This window comes from Aedes albopictus, chromosome 3, assembly GCF_035046485.1.
Source record: "Aedes albopictus strain Foshan chromosome 3, AalbF5, whole genome shotgun sequence".
In the NCBI taxonomy this organism is placed as follows: Eukaryota; Metazoa; Arthropoda; class Insecta; order Diptera; family Culicidae; genus Aedes; species Aedes albopictus.
The window spans coordinates 54,740,398-54,757,066 of record NC_085138.1 but is presented as its reverse complement, the minus strand read 5'-3'; the positions used below and the strand labels follow the sequence as shown (position 1 = coordinate 54,757,066).

At 39.6% G+C, this 16,669-nt stretch overlaps 1 protein-coding gene and 1 pseudogene across 1 annotated transcript in view; one reads left to right on the top strand and one right to left on the bottom strand.

The window, feature by feature from the left end:
• LOC109411329 (phospholipid-transporting ATPase ID) overlaps nucleotides 1-16,669 on the bottom strand; it is a 421,272-nt gene that overhangs the window by 330,597 nt on the left and 74,006 nt on the right. The window lies entirely within an intron of this gene.
• Nucleotides 15,512-16,669, top strand: part of LOC115260657 (uncharacterized) — an 18,602-nt pseudogene continuing 17,444 nt past the window's right edge.

Here is a 16,669-nt window from a genome sequence, read left to right as displayed (position 1 = left end):
TGCATTTTCGTCCTGTTGATCTGGCATTATTTAGCTAAGGACGTTCATTACGTTGTTTGCGTATCGTTTTAATACATTGAATGCACAGCCAACAAAAGTTCGAAATTGTGCTGCGGTGCTGCATGAGGACGTCGTGGCTCAACTTCACACAAGCAGCGTGAAAGAGACCGTTGCAAAGACCTTTACATTCGATGTAATCGACACCGACGGCAATCACATCTAGGCATTTTTTGCATTGTGAACTTTTATGTGTGGAGGCATTTGCAGCCATATCGAAGTTGAAGTTCATCCGTTGATACAAATTTGCAGAACTATATTTGATAAGTTGATCGGTTTACGGTGATTTTTTTCACAAAAATCGAGATGTTTTAAAGCAATGACGTCGAAATCCAACTTTCAAGCACTTTCAACGATTTTACAGGCAAATTTACACGCAAAATAATGTACAAAACCGCAGAGCAATCACGATCCACGCTCAATACTTCGTTACGTTCTAAAAACTCATTCTCTCTCTTTCTTCCTTCGCAGTACGCCGCCCGTTAGGGATGACTTCGAGAAGGGGGAAACGTACATGAGTACTCTCTATTGTTAAGCCTTCGAATAGCTACCGCCTTAAGTTTTCCTGTTTTCCCTGGAAGCTTGGGTTTTAGCTAGTACTGTAGACTACCCATTGGGCTCAAGCTCCTGGATGGGGAAGGGGAGCCAACTCAACTTGCTGTTGATCGGCCCGCCATTTTCTCTGTAGTTCAAGTACGATCCAGGACAACCTGAAAGTAACGGAATACCACTTGTCCACCACTGTACATATCCTTTCATTCAACAATGTTACTCGACCTTTGCTTCACGAAGCGTGGGCATTCAGAGAGCACAGGCTACGCGGTCTCGTCACAGTCTGTGCATTCTGGGCATGCAGGGGAGGCTGCATGCCTGCATGTTCAAATCTTTGCAGATACCACATAAAGCACCCTTGGCCTGACAGAAATTGTGTCAAGTGAAAGTTCACCTCGCCATGGGATCTGCTCGTCCATTTTGACACGCTCGGTATGAGCTTGTGTGTCCATCTACCCTTGCTGGAGGAATCCCATTCCTTCTGCCACTTTAACACAGACGATGTTCTGGCGATCCGTCTCGCGCCTCTTGTACTGCGTCGCTCGAAGCAATCGTCTTCCTCTGCCATCACTAGGGCTATGGGCATCATGCTCGCTAGCACACATATCGCGTGCTGTGAGATCGTGCGTTATACGCTGACCACCCTAAGGAACATCAGCCTGTGGATACTCTCCAGTTGCTTCACGTTTCGTTTGGCCACTAGCGCATTCGACCATGCAGCGCTGCCATACTGTAAGGAGTGGAAATGAACTGTAAATGTTCACAATACTCACATTTCAAGTACTTCCCATTGACAGATTTTAGCATGAATCGGGAGTCTCAGTGGCAATTGAGGGGGTCTCAGGGGTGGAGACGTTTTCGGGGGTTTCAGATGGTCTCACGTGCGTTACATGGCGGGCAAAGGGGTTTAGGGAGATTTTTAAAGCATTTCATGAGATTTCTTAGGTGTTTCAGCGAGTTTCATAAGCGTTACGGAGGCGTTACCGAAGCATTTTCGGGGATTCCGGAGGGTCTCAGGTGCGTTACATGGGGTCCGAGAACGTTTTAGGGGGATTATGGAAGCATTTCAGGAAATTTCAGATCATTTCCATTGAGTTTCAAGAGCGTTATGGAGGCATTACGAGGGCGTTTTAAGGATCTCAGATCTCAGGTGGGTAACATGGGTCCGAGGAAGTTATAGGGGGATTTTGGAAGCGTTTCAGATGGTTATGGGGATTGTGGGAACATTTCAGGTTGTTTTAGAGGATTTTTAGAGACACCTTCACTAAAACCCCTTGGAGTGCCTTGAAACACCTTTGGAACATCCATAACCCCATTGAAATGTCCTTGAAGTCCTCGTATTTGAAATGCCTCTGAAACCTCCGTAATCCTATTGAAACTCCAATGAAATCATGTGAATTTTAACCTTCCAGGACGCGCGCCATCAAGCAGCTGAAACTGCACAGCGCTCGCAAGCGAGGTTTTTTGGTAGTGTTGTACTTTTTACAACGGTGCGCGCGCTGAAGGGTTAAATGCCCCATTAACCCCTCAACACTTCTATAGAAAGCTCCAAAAACCTTCCTGAACCCAGCCCGAAATTCATTCAAATGCCTCTAAAATGCCTCGAAAATGCCTCTGAAATACCTTGAGACTCCCCTGAAACTCCTTCGGTACCGTTTTAATCGGACACATTCACTGCCCTCGGACGCATAAATGTCACATGTTACAATAGAAAAACCCGAGAAAAACATGTTTGAAGTTTCAAAATAAACTTTGACTATTGTCGCATTTGGTTGACTTCATCGCAATTCAACTACAGAAACATGTATAAATTCAGAAGTAGATTAAAAAATTTCAAAAATACTTATCAAAACCTGACTTTTGTCATAAAAACCTCAAAAATGTCGAAATGTAACATGTGACTTTTATGTGTCCGACGGCAGATCAGTGCAGTACTAGATTTGTAGTAATGAGTTGAATTTTTGTATGGTGAGAAGGTAAGTTCTTCGTTTCTGCAATGAAATGGTGCAAACAACGTGACGATTTCTTGACCAATTTGATGCTGCTTGAGCAAAAGTTTGAATAATTGTGTTGTTGAAGATGCAAGAAATAAATGATATAACAACATAGTTACCCTAGTTATCCAGTACTTCACTGATTGCGTCCTATTAACATTGAAGCAATACGAGCAGATCATTTTTGTTTCCTTAGGAAGTTCCAGAATCGTGAAGGATTCTGTTTAAAACTGTTTTAGATTTCTGAGTTGATGCATGAGCCAAGGTAGAAGCAGTACTCTCCGAGATAACGCCGGGCGACAACGAACGTAGCTCAGCTGATGCAGTCTGCTGGAAGTAACAGACATTACCGGAAGAAGTGTGTTCAGATTTGGTATGTACTTGCCTGCGAGGCTGCGAGAACGGGTTGGAAGACCTCGTCTCCGGATTCATACACAGTACTCATAACGAAATGACTAATGGCCGCTGGCAGGAATGGCTCTACTGTGACGAGTGGATCAGGGGCTTCCACGAGACTTCCAGGCGTGCATCCCTGGGACGTCGCAAGTAAGTGATGGGTGACTGACAGGGCCGACTAAACCCGTCAGGGATCGGGGAGAGTTTGAGCTGGATCTAGATGGAAATATGCTGTCGGAGGCTATGGGCATTAAGGGGCCGTCCATATACCACGTGGACAGCTTGGAAGGGGGAGGGGGTTAGCGAAAAGTCCACGCTTGTCCACGGAGAGGGGGGTGGGGGTTGGTCAAATGTCCACGTGGACAACATTGACATATAAATTAGGGAACAAGATTCTACAAACGAAACAAATTATGTCGCATTATTAATGAGATTCTCTTCAACAGTTCTTTCATACAATTTATTTTAAGTTACTTCTTTATGGAAAAAAAATCATGGTATTGATAAACAGACTAATTTGTTTTAAATTATCGGAATGTCTAATTACTTAGTTTCCTTCATCGAGGAATATTCTGAAAATTTAAAATGGAGGAATGGACCATGCAAATGTTGGTGTTTTAGTCAGAAAATTTTCATGGAAGTTCTGTATGGACTTTTCGAAGTTTCATATCAAATTTTTAAACTACTTCAAAGTTTCAAAATACATGTAGGGATTTGCAGGCTTATCTCAAAAACTTTTTTTTGTAGGTTCTTTTAAAATTTAAGATGTTTCTATAAAGTCTAAATCTCAGCAAAACAATTTAGTTGCAGCATATCTTGTTTTTGTAAGAATCTAAGAAAAAAAGTCTTATCTCAACAAAAATCTAAGATTTAAAATTACCTTATCTCTACAAAACAATTAGACAATCATAGATTGAACAAACATTCTAAAAAACACCGTCTTCAACCAGAGGCTGTGTACAGACTAAACATTGAATAATCAGTAACATTAGGAGATGGACAACACACGAAAAACACCCAATGAAGAATTTTCCGTTTGACGGAAATTGTTCACCAACTGGAGCAAGAATCGAACCCACTCTCACAAACATGAGGCTGAAATAAAAACAATGTTGAAAACTTGTAGGTACCTATTTTGTGCTACTTGTTTGTATTCTATGTAAAGCTTATTTGTAAGAATATTGGTATTTTATAAAGTTTTCAATTATATTTAAGACATTTTTTACAATAAAAAAACAATATTAAAAAAAAACTCTAAAAATCACTTTTCCCATTTATTTTAGAAATATGACAAAATCTTTTTTCGGATGTCCACGTGGACATTGGGGGAGGGGGGTAGGGGTCAATGAAAAGTCCACGCTTGTCCACGGGGAGGGGGGAGGGGGTTAAAATCCATGAATTTTCTGTCCACGTGGTATATGGACGGCCCCTAACGTTGCTCAGAGTAACTCAAAATCTACTCATGAGCAATCTTGAGAGCAAAAGGTGCCTTTCCCCTTGCATGGGAGTTGAGGGGATGAGTATGGAAGCAGTTTCCACTGCTGAAACTTATCACAGCTCAGTTGATGTGTGTCGGTCTTCAGTTGCGGAAGAACATTTAATGATATTGGTGATTGTCAATGACGATCAGCGTAAAACGAGTGTCCACCTAGCTTAATATCAGGTTACAATTGAGGGGCCTAGATGCAAAGGGGTGTAACACCGTGTATGTGACCATTTTGTCGATTTTGAGCTGAGTGTATCAAAAACTCTTCCAGATTTCAAGGTTCCAGGAACTTTTTTGAGATTATTTTTATGATGATTACGATAAATTGATGAAAATTGGGTTGATTTTGAAACTTCATACATTTTGTATGGGATACAAATTTGGCGAAGGACTTTAAGCCTTATTTGCACGAAAGTGGTTTTTTTTTTCACTTACACCCCTTTGCCTAACCTAAATAGACTTTTTTAATATATCAAACTACATATATAATTTTATAATAATCCAGTAGCATACTTCATACTTAATTCCAGACCATTCCCGTATCAAACTCCCAACTCCTTTCTAATTACGAGGGCGTCGGTGAGTCGCTGGCACCTCGATAAATAGATATCCCTACCCTACTATCCTTTCCCATCCACAAAACGTGTTTCTTTTCGTTTCAGAGAGCGACCAATGGCGCTTAAGCCTAGGGGGCCGTCCATATACCACGTGGACAGAAAATTCATGGTTTTTGACCCCCTCCCCCCTCCCCGTGGACAAGCGTGGACTTTTCATTGACCCCTACCCCCCTCCCCCAATGTCCACGTGGACATCCGAAAAAAGATTTTGTCATATTTCTAAAATAAATGGGAAAAGTGATTTTTAGAGTTTTTTTTTTAATATTGTTTTTTTTTTGTAAACAATGTCTTAAATATAATTGAAAACTTTATAAAATACAAATATTCTTACAAATAAGCTTTACATAGAATACAAACAAGTAGCACAAAATAGGTACCTACAAGTTTTCAACATTGTTTTTATTTCAGCTTAATGTTTGTGAGAGTGGGTTCGATTCTTGCTCCAGTTGGTGAACAATTTCCGTCAAACGGAAAATTCTTCATTGGGTGTTTTTCGTGTGTTGTCCATCTCCTAATGTTACTGATTATTCAATGTTTAGTCTGTACACAGCCTCTGGTTGAAGACGGTGTTTTTTAGAATGTTTGTTCAATCTATGATTGTCTAATTGTTTTGTAGAGATAAGGTAATTTTAAATCTTAGATTTTTGTTGAGATAAGACTTTTTTTTCTTAGATTCTTACAAAAACAAGATATGCTGCAACTAAATTGTTTTGCTGAGATTTAGACTTTATAGAAACATCTTAAATTTTAAAAGAACCTACAAAAAAAAGTTTTTGAGATAAGCCTGCAAATCCCTACATGTATTTTGAAACTTTGAAGTAGTTTAAAAATTTGATATGAAACTTCGAAAAGTCCATACAGAACTTCCATGAAAATTTTCTGACTAAAACACCAACATTTGCATGGTCCATTCCTCCATTTTAAATTTTCAGAATATTCCTCGATGAAGGAAACTAAGTAATTAGACATTCCGATAATTTAAAACAAATTAGTCTGTTTATCAATACCATGATTTTTTTTTCCATAAAGAAGTAACTTAAAATAAATTGTATGAAAGAACTGTTGAAGAGAATCTCATTAATAATGCGACATAATTTGTTTCGTTTGTAGAATCTTGTTCCCTAATTTATATGTCAATGTTGTCCACGTGGACATTTGACCAACCCCCACCCCCCTCTCCGTGGACAAGCGTGGACTTTTCGCTAACCCCCTCCCCCTTCCAAGCTGTCCACGTGGTATATGGACGGCCCCTAGGCTTGTTAGCCAGGACACAGTAAAAATGCCTGTGCCCCATCCCTGAAGCAACGAGGCGCATGGAGTGACAAAATCTCTTAGCTACGTCACTCCCAACGTTTGTGTTCAAATATAATAAACACTAACACTCACATCAACATATTTACATGATCTACACTTACACACTCTGAATCTTGCCGCATCACTCGCTTAAAGTGATTCCCAAATCAACCCCTTCCGAATATCCAACTCCTTGACACCTATGGGGGCGCCGGTGAGTCGCTGGCCTTTCATAAAGTAGGTGTCATATCATCACATCCTTTCCTTTCCTCGTAACGGAGAAGATGGGCGTGGCCGGCAATGGAAGTTCTCATGTCTTTTTTGCTTCAACCTCTGATTGGATAGCTGTTCCTTCCCAAATAGCATTCCATAAGCAATTAGAATAGGAGTATTAAAGTTTAAACATGACAACTTTCAGTATGCAATCTACGAATTACTCCGTTACCACGCAACGCAACGCAACGCAACTTACACCCCTTTGCCTAACCCCTTCAATTTTGATTGATTCGCCACATTGGTATTCTAGAACGGAAGGCAAAATCATTGACAAATCTAAAAAATCACGCTTCTGAGGGGACGTTTCGTAGTGTCTAATGATTACGGCAATAATTAAGTGGAATGAAGTAAAAAAAAACTATATGCACTCCTCGTGGGTTCTTTTCTTTCGACGCTCTGTCTCAAACCATGAACTGTTAATACCAGCTAGCGAATACGGTTTCGCACCCTTTTTGAATAGCTTATTTTACTCCATTGCAGCGAGATGCGAATACTTCTCACACCAGGAACCGTTTGCTCCTATAATTGCTTAACAGGAAAAGAGCAATGGGGGGAAAACTCGTAATGAATGAAGAAGCATTATGAATAATTACTTCAGAATGACATTTTGATGAATTAATTATATTTAATTGAAAAAATTCTCTTTAATTGAAAATAATGAGCATCCGAGAGAAATGGCTCACCATAGCCTGTTTTCAACCCGAACATCATCATCATCAGGAAACTTGCAGCGCCAGCGTAGCGATTGCGGAGGAACTGCGGTCGTTTTTTCTGTCATTCGTCCGTGTCTTTGTAATTAACTTGTTGTTTGGCAACGTTCCTAGTGGAAATCTTGACGTGCAAAGGGTGTTAATGGCCATCGAGTTGTTATTAAAAAGTAAAGTTATTTAAAGGTTCATGATATCCCTAGTATGAATCGAATCACCTAACCCACATTGCGAATAGATAACTAATTCTTGCGTTTACTTTAAGAAAATTCAGAAGAGATTCAATATTGTTAGACCCTTTAACGGTGTTTCACGTTCACGTCACTGAACAGCTGTGCTAACACCGATGAAGCATTCTAGCCAACTCATCTAAAATCAAACAAAACATCGAACAGCGCTGAAACAATGCATCCCACAGAGATAACTTTCCATAGTTCCATAATTCGCACCAAACTGATCCTGCCTGCTATTACAAACATTCCGTATTGGGCTAACTCGACAAGCTCAGAACGGGCCCATCAGAGATAGGGATGCACCCATCTCTCTGTCCGCAACCATACCCTTAACCAGGCCAAAATAAAAGAGGTCGGGTTGCGCATCGGCGTCGTTCGTTGGTGAGCGCAATTCTGAAACTTTCGTCCGGGAATCCACTTTAATCCTATCCCGGTCAGCGAAACGCTCGCTTCGAAATCCTAAACTATTTTCAATAAGTTAAAAGCTTTGATTAACTTTATCCCAACCACTTTTGCTGGCTGCGCTCCGGTGCGCGGTGCGGTGGTGGATGGAAAACTTTGCTCATCTTTACTCCCTTGCCGGGGACAGCTACGCGGTGTCATCAGCAGCGCAGCGACGAGGATCCCAGCCAGGCCAGGGCGACGATGATGATGCAATTCCATATTCAATTCCAACCACCCGACACCGCGCTGCTGTTCCCGACCGCAGCAGCCAGCAGGAGTTTTAAGTGCAGAATCATAAAGCATCTCTAACGACAGTTTCTGTAACCACTAATGCTATGTGTTGGTGTGGTGGCCGGGGTGCTGTTTGGAATGGGTCTCGGATACCTGGAATAGCTGAGTTTGTCTAGCAAATGTCGCGAGGTGGAATCGTCTTCTGGGAACTGAATGTAAACACTAGAGAAATTCTTCAAAACTTTACTGACAGCATTTTATTGAATACTGACTGAAAAAGTTATTCCAGATGCTTCAGGTGCTGCTATCAGATGTTTGTTCAAGAATGAATTCGAGTGTAGAATGATATTTTAAAATTCAAGTACATTTTTGCATGCACATTTAGTGAAATTCACTGACTTCGGTAATGTTTTACCGAATAACATCATAGCATGGAAGCGTAGAAGATCAATGGAGCGCCATCAAGAACGCCTTCATCGCCATCGGCGAGAATAATTTGGGTAAGCTTCGTACCCAGAGAAAGCACTGGATCACAAATGACACATGGAAGGAGATGGAGCAGCGAAGAAACGCCAAAGCCGCGATAGAGCGAGCGAAAACACGAGGAGCCAAAGCCGTAGCCCGTCATCGCTATTCGGCTCTCGAGAAGGAAGTGAAACGCTCATGTAGACAGGACAAATGAGCGTGGGCGGACTCCCTAGCCGACGAAGGCGGAAAAGCCGCAAACACCTGCGATATTCGTCTACTCTACGATGTTTCACGTCGCCTTGGTGGGACTAAGATGAATGCTACGATGCCCGTGAAAGACACGTCTGGACAGTTATTGACCGACCCGGCTGATCAGTTGAAACGCTGGTTCGAGCACTTTGGAAACCTTTTTCAAGTGTCAGACACGCCATCAACACCTCAGCATGATCCGCCAAGGCCCACATTGGTCGGGCTCCATACAAAGGGGCGGCCAAAACTCTCGAAAAACGAAATTGATAATTTTAAACTTTATTTCACCTTATAACAAAGTTAATGTACTGTACTTTTATGATTCTTAATTAAAAGAATACCAGCTTTTGTATTTCAATGACATTTTCACTGCCAAAGTGACCTAAGTCATAAAAATGAAAAATGAATTATTCGAAAAAAGTAAAATAATAATATTTTGAGAATAGAATATATGTTTTAAGTTATCCAGCATATGAAAGCTTGTTATTGGGCTGTTTGAATGCACGTATGGTGCAAAATTAATATGTCACAAAACTTTTCAAATTTTCATATATTGTACCTTAGAAATTTTGGGAATTTTTAAGTTAAAAAACGGTTCGTGTCGTCACGTGTCGCCGCAATTTCGAATAGTACATCTTAAACATCATGCCTAGAGCTGCCTAAAAACGTTTAAATATTTTGCAGAAATTTGCTGTTTTTCAATTTAGAGCTATTTAAAAAAGTCATGTTTTTTCATATATTTTACGATATTTTTCCATTTTTTACTGAAATAAAATTTATCTTTCCACATTTTTCACACGTTTTGATCAAACTTGATTGGATTTGATCGAAAGATGATCATTTATTTAAATCCGAATTGATTTTCTAACAAAAAACGCAAAAAATATGGGGTTCACTGTTTTTTACCGTTTTTGAAATTATTGAAATTACGTAATTTTTGAATACCCCTTTTTAAACACTAAAAACACTATATACCATATCTAGGCAACCTATAACTTCGATTAAACACATAAAAAGAGTTTTGGCCGAACTTTATCTTTTTCCGACCATTGTGCAAGGGTTCGACGCATTACCCGTGTCAACACCGAAGCTCCATCAGTGCAGGAGATAGAAACAGCTATCCGTAGCATGACATCGAACAGGGCCCCAGGGGTCGATCGCATATCAGCTGAGATGCTCAAAGCTGACCCCGTAGTATCTGCACAACTACTGCATCAATTATTCTGCAACATATGGGAAACCGTGACATTTCCGGCCAACTGGATGTAAGGCGTCTTAGTAAAGGTACCAAAAACGGGTGACCTGACTGCATGCAATAATTGGCGGGATATCATGTTGCTGTGCATCGTTTTCAAAGTCCTCTGCAAAGTGCCGGACGATCCTATGTGGAGCATATTGTCACAATCCGTATCGTCTTGGAGTAAATCAATGAATTCCAAGATTCTCTCTACCTGGTGTTCGTTGATTACGAAAATACTTGTCACATCAATAAAACATGTGGGAAGCTCTCAGGCGCAAGGTTGCCCCTGAGAAAATCCATCGGCCTCATTGAAGTACAGTACAGGGCATTTTCGTGCAGAGTACTGCAGAACGGTGGCTTGTCCGGTCCCATCCGGGTCGTAGCTGGAGTGAGGCAAGGATGTATACTGTCAGCGCTACTGTTCCTCATCGTAATCGACGAGATTCTGGTATGTGCGGCTGATCGGGAACTAAATCACGGGTTGCTGTGCCAGCCCATTACCATGGAACACCTAAACGACTGCCAATTGGCTGATTACGTTGCTCTTCTAAGTAGCTCAACGGCGCTTTGATATACATAGCAAGCTCGATGATCTTGCCAATCGCTCCTCAGCGACAGGTCTTCCCATCAACGTCAGCAAGACCAAATCGTTGGGTGTAAACACGATTAACCCTTCCACCTTTATGGTGTAGCTAGGCAATCAGTGGAGAATGTTGAACGCTTCCAATTTATTGGTAGGAAAATGGCGGGCAATGGCGGCACCAAGATCGACATAAGTGCTCGGACCAAGAAGGCGAGGGCTGCTTTTGCGAGTTTAAGAAATCTATGGAAAACAACCAGATTATTCGATGCACCAAAATCCGAATTTTCAACTCAATCGTAAAATCTGTGCTGCTATACGCCAGTGAAACCTGGTTTGTATCAGTGGAGAACACTCAACGGCTGCAAGTCTTCATCAATAGTTGCCTGCGGTATATAATTCGTCCATGGTGGCTCCACAATTGGATCTCCAACATGGAGCTCAATCGTCCATGTCATCAAAGCCGATAGCGACAGAACTTCGGGAGCGAAAGTGGACGTGGGTCGGCCACACTCTACGCAGCACAGTGGTTGAAATCGCGAAAAACACGATCGTGGGCATTTTGAGTGTGATAATGTGAAAATAATATAATGTGATGTTCTGCAAAGTTGTTACATATTTTAAGGAGCAACTTTTGATAACTTTTGATTTTTGATAAATTTACCCAAAAGTTAGATGAAAAATCTATTTTTTACATAAGCAAAGAAAACTAAATGGTGTCTTCGGCAAAGTTATAGATAATATCATGCAGAAAAATATTGCCGAAGAGACTTTTGCTCTATCTTTTGAAATGAGCGATATATAATAAATTTAGTATAAAAACCCCTTAAAACCTTGAAAAGCCACTAAATGCTTTATATCTCTTTTGGATTAGGTTTTCGAGGCTTCCGATGTTCTGAAGACTTTTTCATTATGTTATTGTGCATCTTTTTTCTTAAGACAGTGTTGCCATATTTTCATTGTTTCTATGTGATTTTTTAATTTTCCTATAAAAAATGACTGTTTTTAATAATGAGATATCTCGAAAAGTTGCAAAAAGTTGCAAAAAATTCAAAGCATGATGAAAAGTTGAATAAAATTGCTATCTTATACAGGTCAACTGATAAGTTGCTCTCTGTCTCTTCGATGCTTAAAATCTGTTTGAAAATTGTCACTTTCACACTTTTTAATGTTGAAATAAATACTTTTTCCATGTGAAAATCTAAAAATTGTGCTATACAATGTTCAGCAAAGTTGTTGCATATTTTTAGAGCAAACTTTTGTCAAAATTACTTTTTTAAAAAAATTAGATTAGATACAAATATTTTTCTTAGGAATCCGCAAATCAAAATGGCGTCTTCAGGAAAGTTGTTCTAAATGTTAAATGGAAAAACTTTGTCGAAGACACCATGACTCTATCTTCAAAAATGACCATTTTAGAGCTGATTTTATGAAAAAACCCCTTAAAAGTTTAGAAAAACATGAAAATTTCACTTAACTTATTTATATTTGATTTCCTTGACATGGAATGTTTTAGGAACATTTTTGTATTCAATAAATGCACAATTTTGTCGAAGACACCAAGAAGTTATCTTGAATATTTCTCTTGATAACATGCGTTTTCAAAGAAAAAAAGCACATTTTTGAACCAAAATATTTTTTTATCTAACTTAAAGGCAATTTTTGAAAAAGTAATTTTGTCAAAAGTTTGTTCTAAAAATATGCAACAACTTTGCTGAACATTGTATAGCACAATTTTTAATTTATCACATGGAAAAAGTATTTATTTCAACATTAAAAAGTGTGAAAGTGACAATTTTCAAACAGATTTTAAGCATCGAAGAGACAGAGAGCAACTCATCAGTTGACCTGTATAAGATAGCAATTTTATTCAACTTTTCATCATGCTTTGAATTTTTGCAACTTTTTGCAACTTTTCGAGATATCTCATTATTAAAAACAGTCATTTTTTATAGGAAAATTAAAAAATCACATAGAAAAAATGAAAATATGGCAAAACTGTCTTAAGAAAAAAGATGCACAATAACATAATGAAAAAGTCTTCAGAACATCGGAAGCCTCGAAAACCTAATCCAGAAGAGATATAAAGCATTTAGTGGCTTTTCAAGGTTTTAAGGGGTTTTTTATACTAAATTTATTATATATCGCTCATTTCAAAAGATAGAGTAAAAGTCTCTTCAGCAATATTTTTCTGCATGATATTATCTATAACTTTGCCGAAGACACTATTTAGTTTTATTTGCTTTTGTAGAAAATAGATTTTTCATCTAACTTTTGGGTAAATTTATCAAAAAACAAAAGTTATCAAAAGTTGCTCCTTAAAATATGTAACAACTTTGCGGAACATCACATTTTTTTTTTTTTTTTTTTTTGAGATTTTACCCTAGAGGGCATTCATCTCAGAACATCACATTATATTATTTTCACATTATCACACTCAAAATGCCCACGATCGTGTTTTTCGCGATTTCAACCACTGTGCGCAGGGGCGAGAACTAAATCTGCAAACAAGCGTTAGATTTGAATCCAGCAGGATATCGCATCAGAGGCAGACCAAGAGGCTGATGACGGCGCAGCCTCAACAACGAAATAAAAGAAGTCGACAGGAATTTGATCTGGCCACAGGTCAAGGCGATAGCTGGTAACCGCCCAGGATGGAGATCTTTCAATTCGGCCCCCGCACCACCATGTGTGCTCAGGGCTGAAAGTGAATAAGTGGCAAGTACAGTGATACACTCAGGGAGTCGAGAAGCTTTTCCCGACCGGAACGGGAATCGAACATGCCGTCTCCGGATTGGCGACTCATAGCCTTAACCACTAGGCTAACTGGAGATAAACATCTCCACAAAAAGAGATTTGCGGACAATTTGGTATCAATTTTGTACTAATTCATGAATTAACTTACATACCATGTACAAGATACTTTAAAAGAACTACAATTCCCTTAGAATATTAAGATTTAATGATTTTTCCTCGAATTCTGTTCCGTCTAGTCCATGTCTATTTTGGGCACAACCTCAAATAAGTTTCCAGCACACCTTATACGTGACATTATAGAAGATGGTCATTCGAAAAATCGATCAAGTTCTTCGCAGTCCAATTCAAAGTTCGATTAAGCCAAAAGTTTCAAATTCAGATGGATGTAGCTTTAGAATAACGACCAAAATATTCCAATCAAGCATGGGAAAACTCATTCGCTCACCCGAATGCCGGCGATGCAAAATAGCAAAAAGAACGCCAACAACCCAATACTGAATGAGAGCACGACGCACTAAGAACGAACGCAACACGAACGGCTCGCAACCGACGCCACCGAAGCGAATCAGGAGAGAAACAAATAGAGTACGAAACGAATCAGCTTGCATCGGTGTACAACGGAAAGAACGTTCGCTCTCTCAACTACCGAGTGGCATTCAGCTGATTGAATCAAAACGCACTCACTGATTCAATTCCCAGTACTGAATAGGCTGGTGGAACTGTCATCTGACAGATTGAGAAAAAGTAGAAAAATGTAAACAAACAAATCAGCTTTTGAAGTGGTTTTTTGAAAAGGATTATTAATGCAGTTTTAATAAAAAGTGATATAAATTTTGCTATCGAAATTTAGTACGGAGTGTATATAAGCTTTTCCGCATAAGCAATTGAAAATTTCTGTGAATCATTTAATGTATTGGACGAGTTTTTTCCGCGATATATTTTGAATGCCGAAAAAAGTGTTAATTTTAGCAAAGTTTTTCTGAATGAAAAGTTTTAAATCTTATATAAAAGTTGTTGTTAAATGACAGTGGAAGAGTAGTTTTTTCTTCATTGCTATAGGTTACAGTGGTTTGTAAGGTGAAAACTTGTTTTTCGACGTTCAAAATCCCACCAAGATCAGGCCTCGTTTAAGAGTATCAAGCGCAAGCGATGGATCATACCCGTAACGTGGGTAGATCACCTTATAATGGTGCGTTACGGTGTAAGATCTACCATAACAAATTTTGATTTCGTAATTCTCCAGCTTGGTTAATTTAACCCTTTGGAGCCGGACTGTTTCGCCACTGCTGCCGCAACCTCGCTGGCCTCGAACACGTTTGTTAGGGTCGGTTTCATCACCGGGGTCATATATGACCCCTCCGGCTCCAAAGGGTTAAATGCAGGAGAATTATAAGATCAAAATTTGGTTTACTTTTCTGTGTTTTGTTTGAATTTTGTATTTTGTTTTTTTTTCACTACTAATACACCATTTGTTTCAGTGTTATTTGCTTGATTTTAACTTTAATATAATAATGATTTGTTTCAGCGCTGTTCAGGTAAATAAAGTTGTTATTGTAATGTAGGTAAATTAAAATTCTGTATATCATAATTATAATATTTATTATTTCAGGTAAAATCAGATAATTGGTCAACTATATAATACATTATATTTAAAAAACATGATGCTTGGGAATTTGGGAGGGGTAGCCTAAGGAAGCTAAATGAACTGGTTTCTGGGCAAATGTTCGTGGGGTGGCCAGACTTTGTCACGAGATAACAACCATCGTGTTGTCTTCCGAAGGTTTCCAGTGAATTTAGCTTACCCTGCTACAACAAACCATCAGGTAGATCATTCCCTTCCGGTATGACTCTGCAGCCATAGGTAATCCTTGCGCTGATGGTGGGTACTCAATCATCATCATCATCATCATCATCATCATCAAGCGCAAGCGATGGATCAGCAAATGGTGAATAAAAATAACATAAATCACACCCAAACTGTTGAACGTGACGAAATTTCATTCTTTTTTGCAGAATGTGCTACTGCAAAGTGTGCGAGTCGAAGTCAATACTCTGTGGATCTCTTTGATTTCGCACAAGAAAGTACCCGCAATTGGAAAGAAGGCAACGAAATATACAAGAACAATCATGTGATTGTAGTTGGAGTGACGAAAGTGGCCGGGGAATCGATTCACATTTTTTGCAGCTGTCTTCGTGGATCAAATCCGTCAGAACCACCAAGGGAGATTCGAATGGTAACATCCAGCGAACTGCAGAATTGGGAAATATCGTGTTCGTGTCCTGCCGGCAAATTCCGATGCAATCATCAGTTTGCCTGCCTCCTCTTCATTCACAGGTACCTACATGAAAATGTTTGAATTCCGTGAAATTATGCTTCTTCACATGTGTTGTTCTCTGATTACAGAAATAAGGATCTTGAAATACTATCTGCAACAGATGTTCGTCACCAGTGGGGTAAAGTAGCCAAAATACAAGCTGAAGCGCTTTACGAACCTGTGCCTCTTTCTGGATTGTGTAATCAGCGCAAGAGGAACACATTGGCTACGGTATCGGATGATCTCAGCTCGTCCATATTCAATATGTTCATATCAGGTATGGTTACAATAGTAAAAAATAGTTTACAAAGCTAATTTTATATTTCATTTTAGAGCTTCCTGGTTCTGCTCTCGCAAAATCCATGATTGGCCGCAATACATTGCGACCTACAGAAAGTGAAATGGAATCATCTGCGTTACCATCAGCTGAGCTGCACATTGAGTCATTGCCCGAATCATTCAACCAAAACCTACCAGAATGGAATCCTATCCAAAATCAACCAACGGACGTTATCGACAATGAAGCTATCCAGCAAGAAATCAAGTTGGCACAAGCTTATCTAAGACCGTTCATCGCCAATCCGTTGGTCACAGCAAAATGGAAATATTACCATGGACCGCTGCTCGATTTCAAACTGCACCTCTTCTATGAATATCGGGTGTGCGTTTCAGCGGAAGAAAGCCTTTCGATATGTGCTGAAACGCATAATCAGGAAAAACGACTTCCGCCGTTATTGTATGGAAAGCAGATGGAAGGACATGCTCTGAACTGCT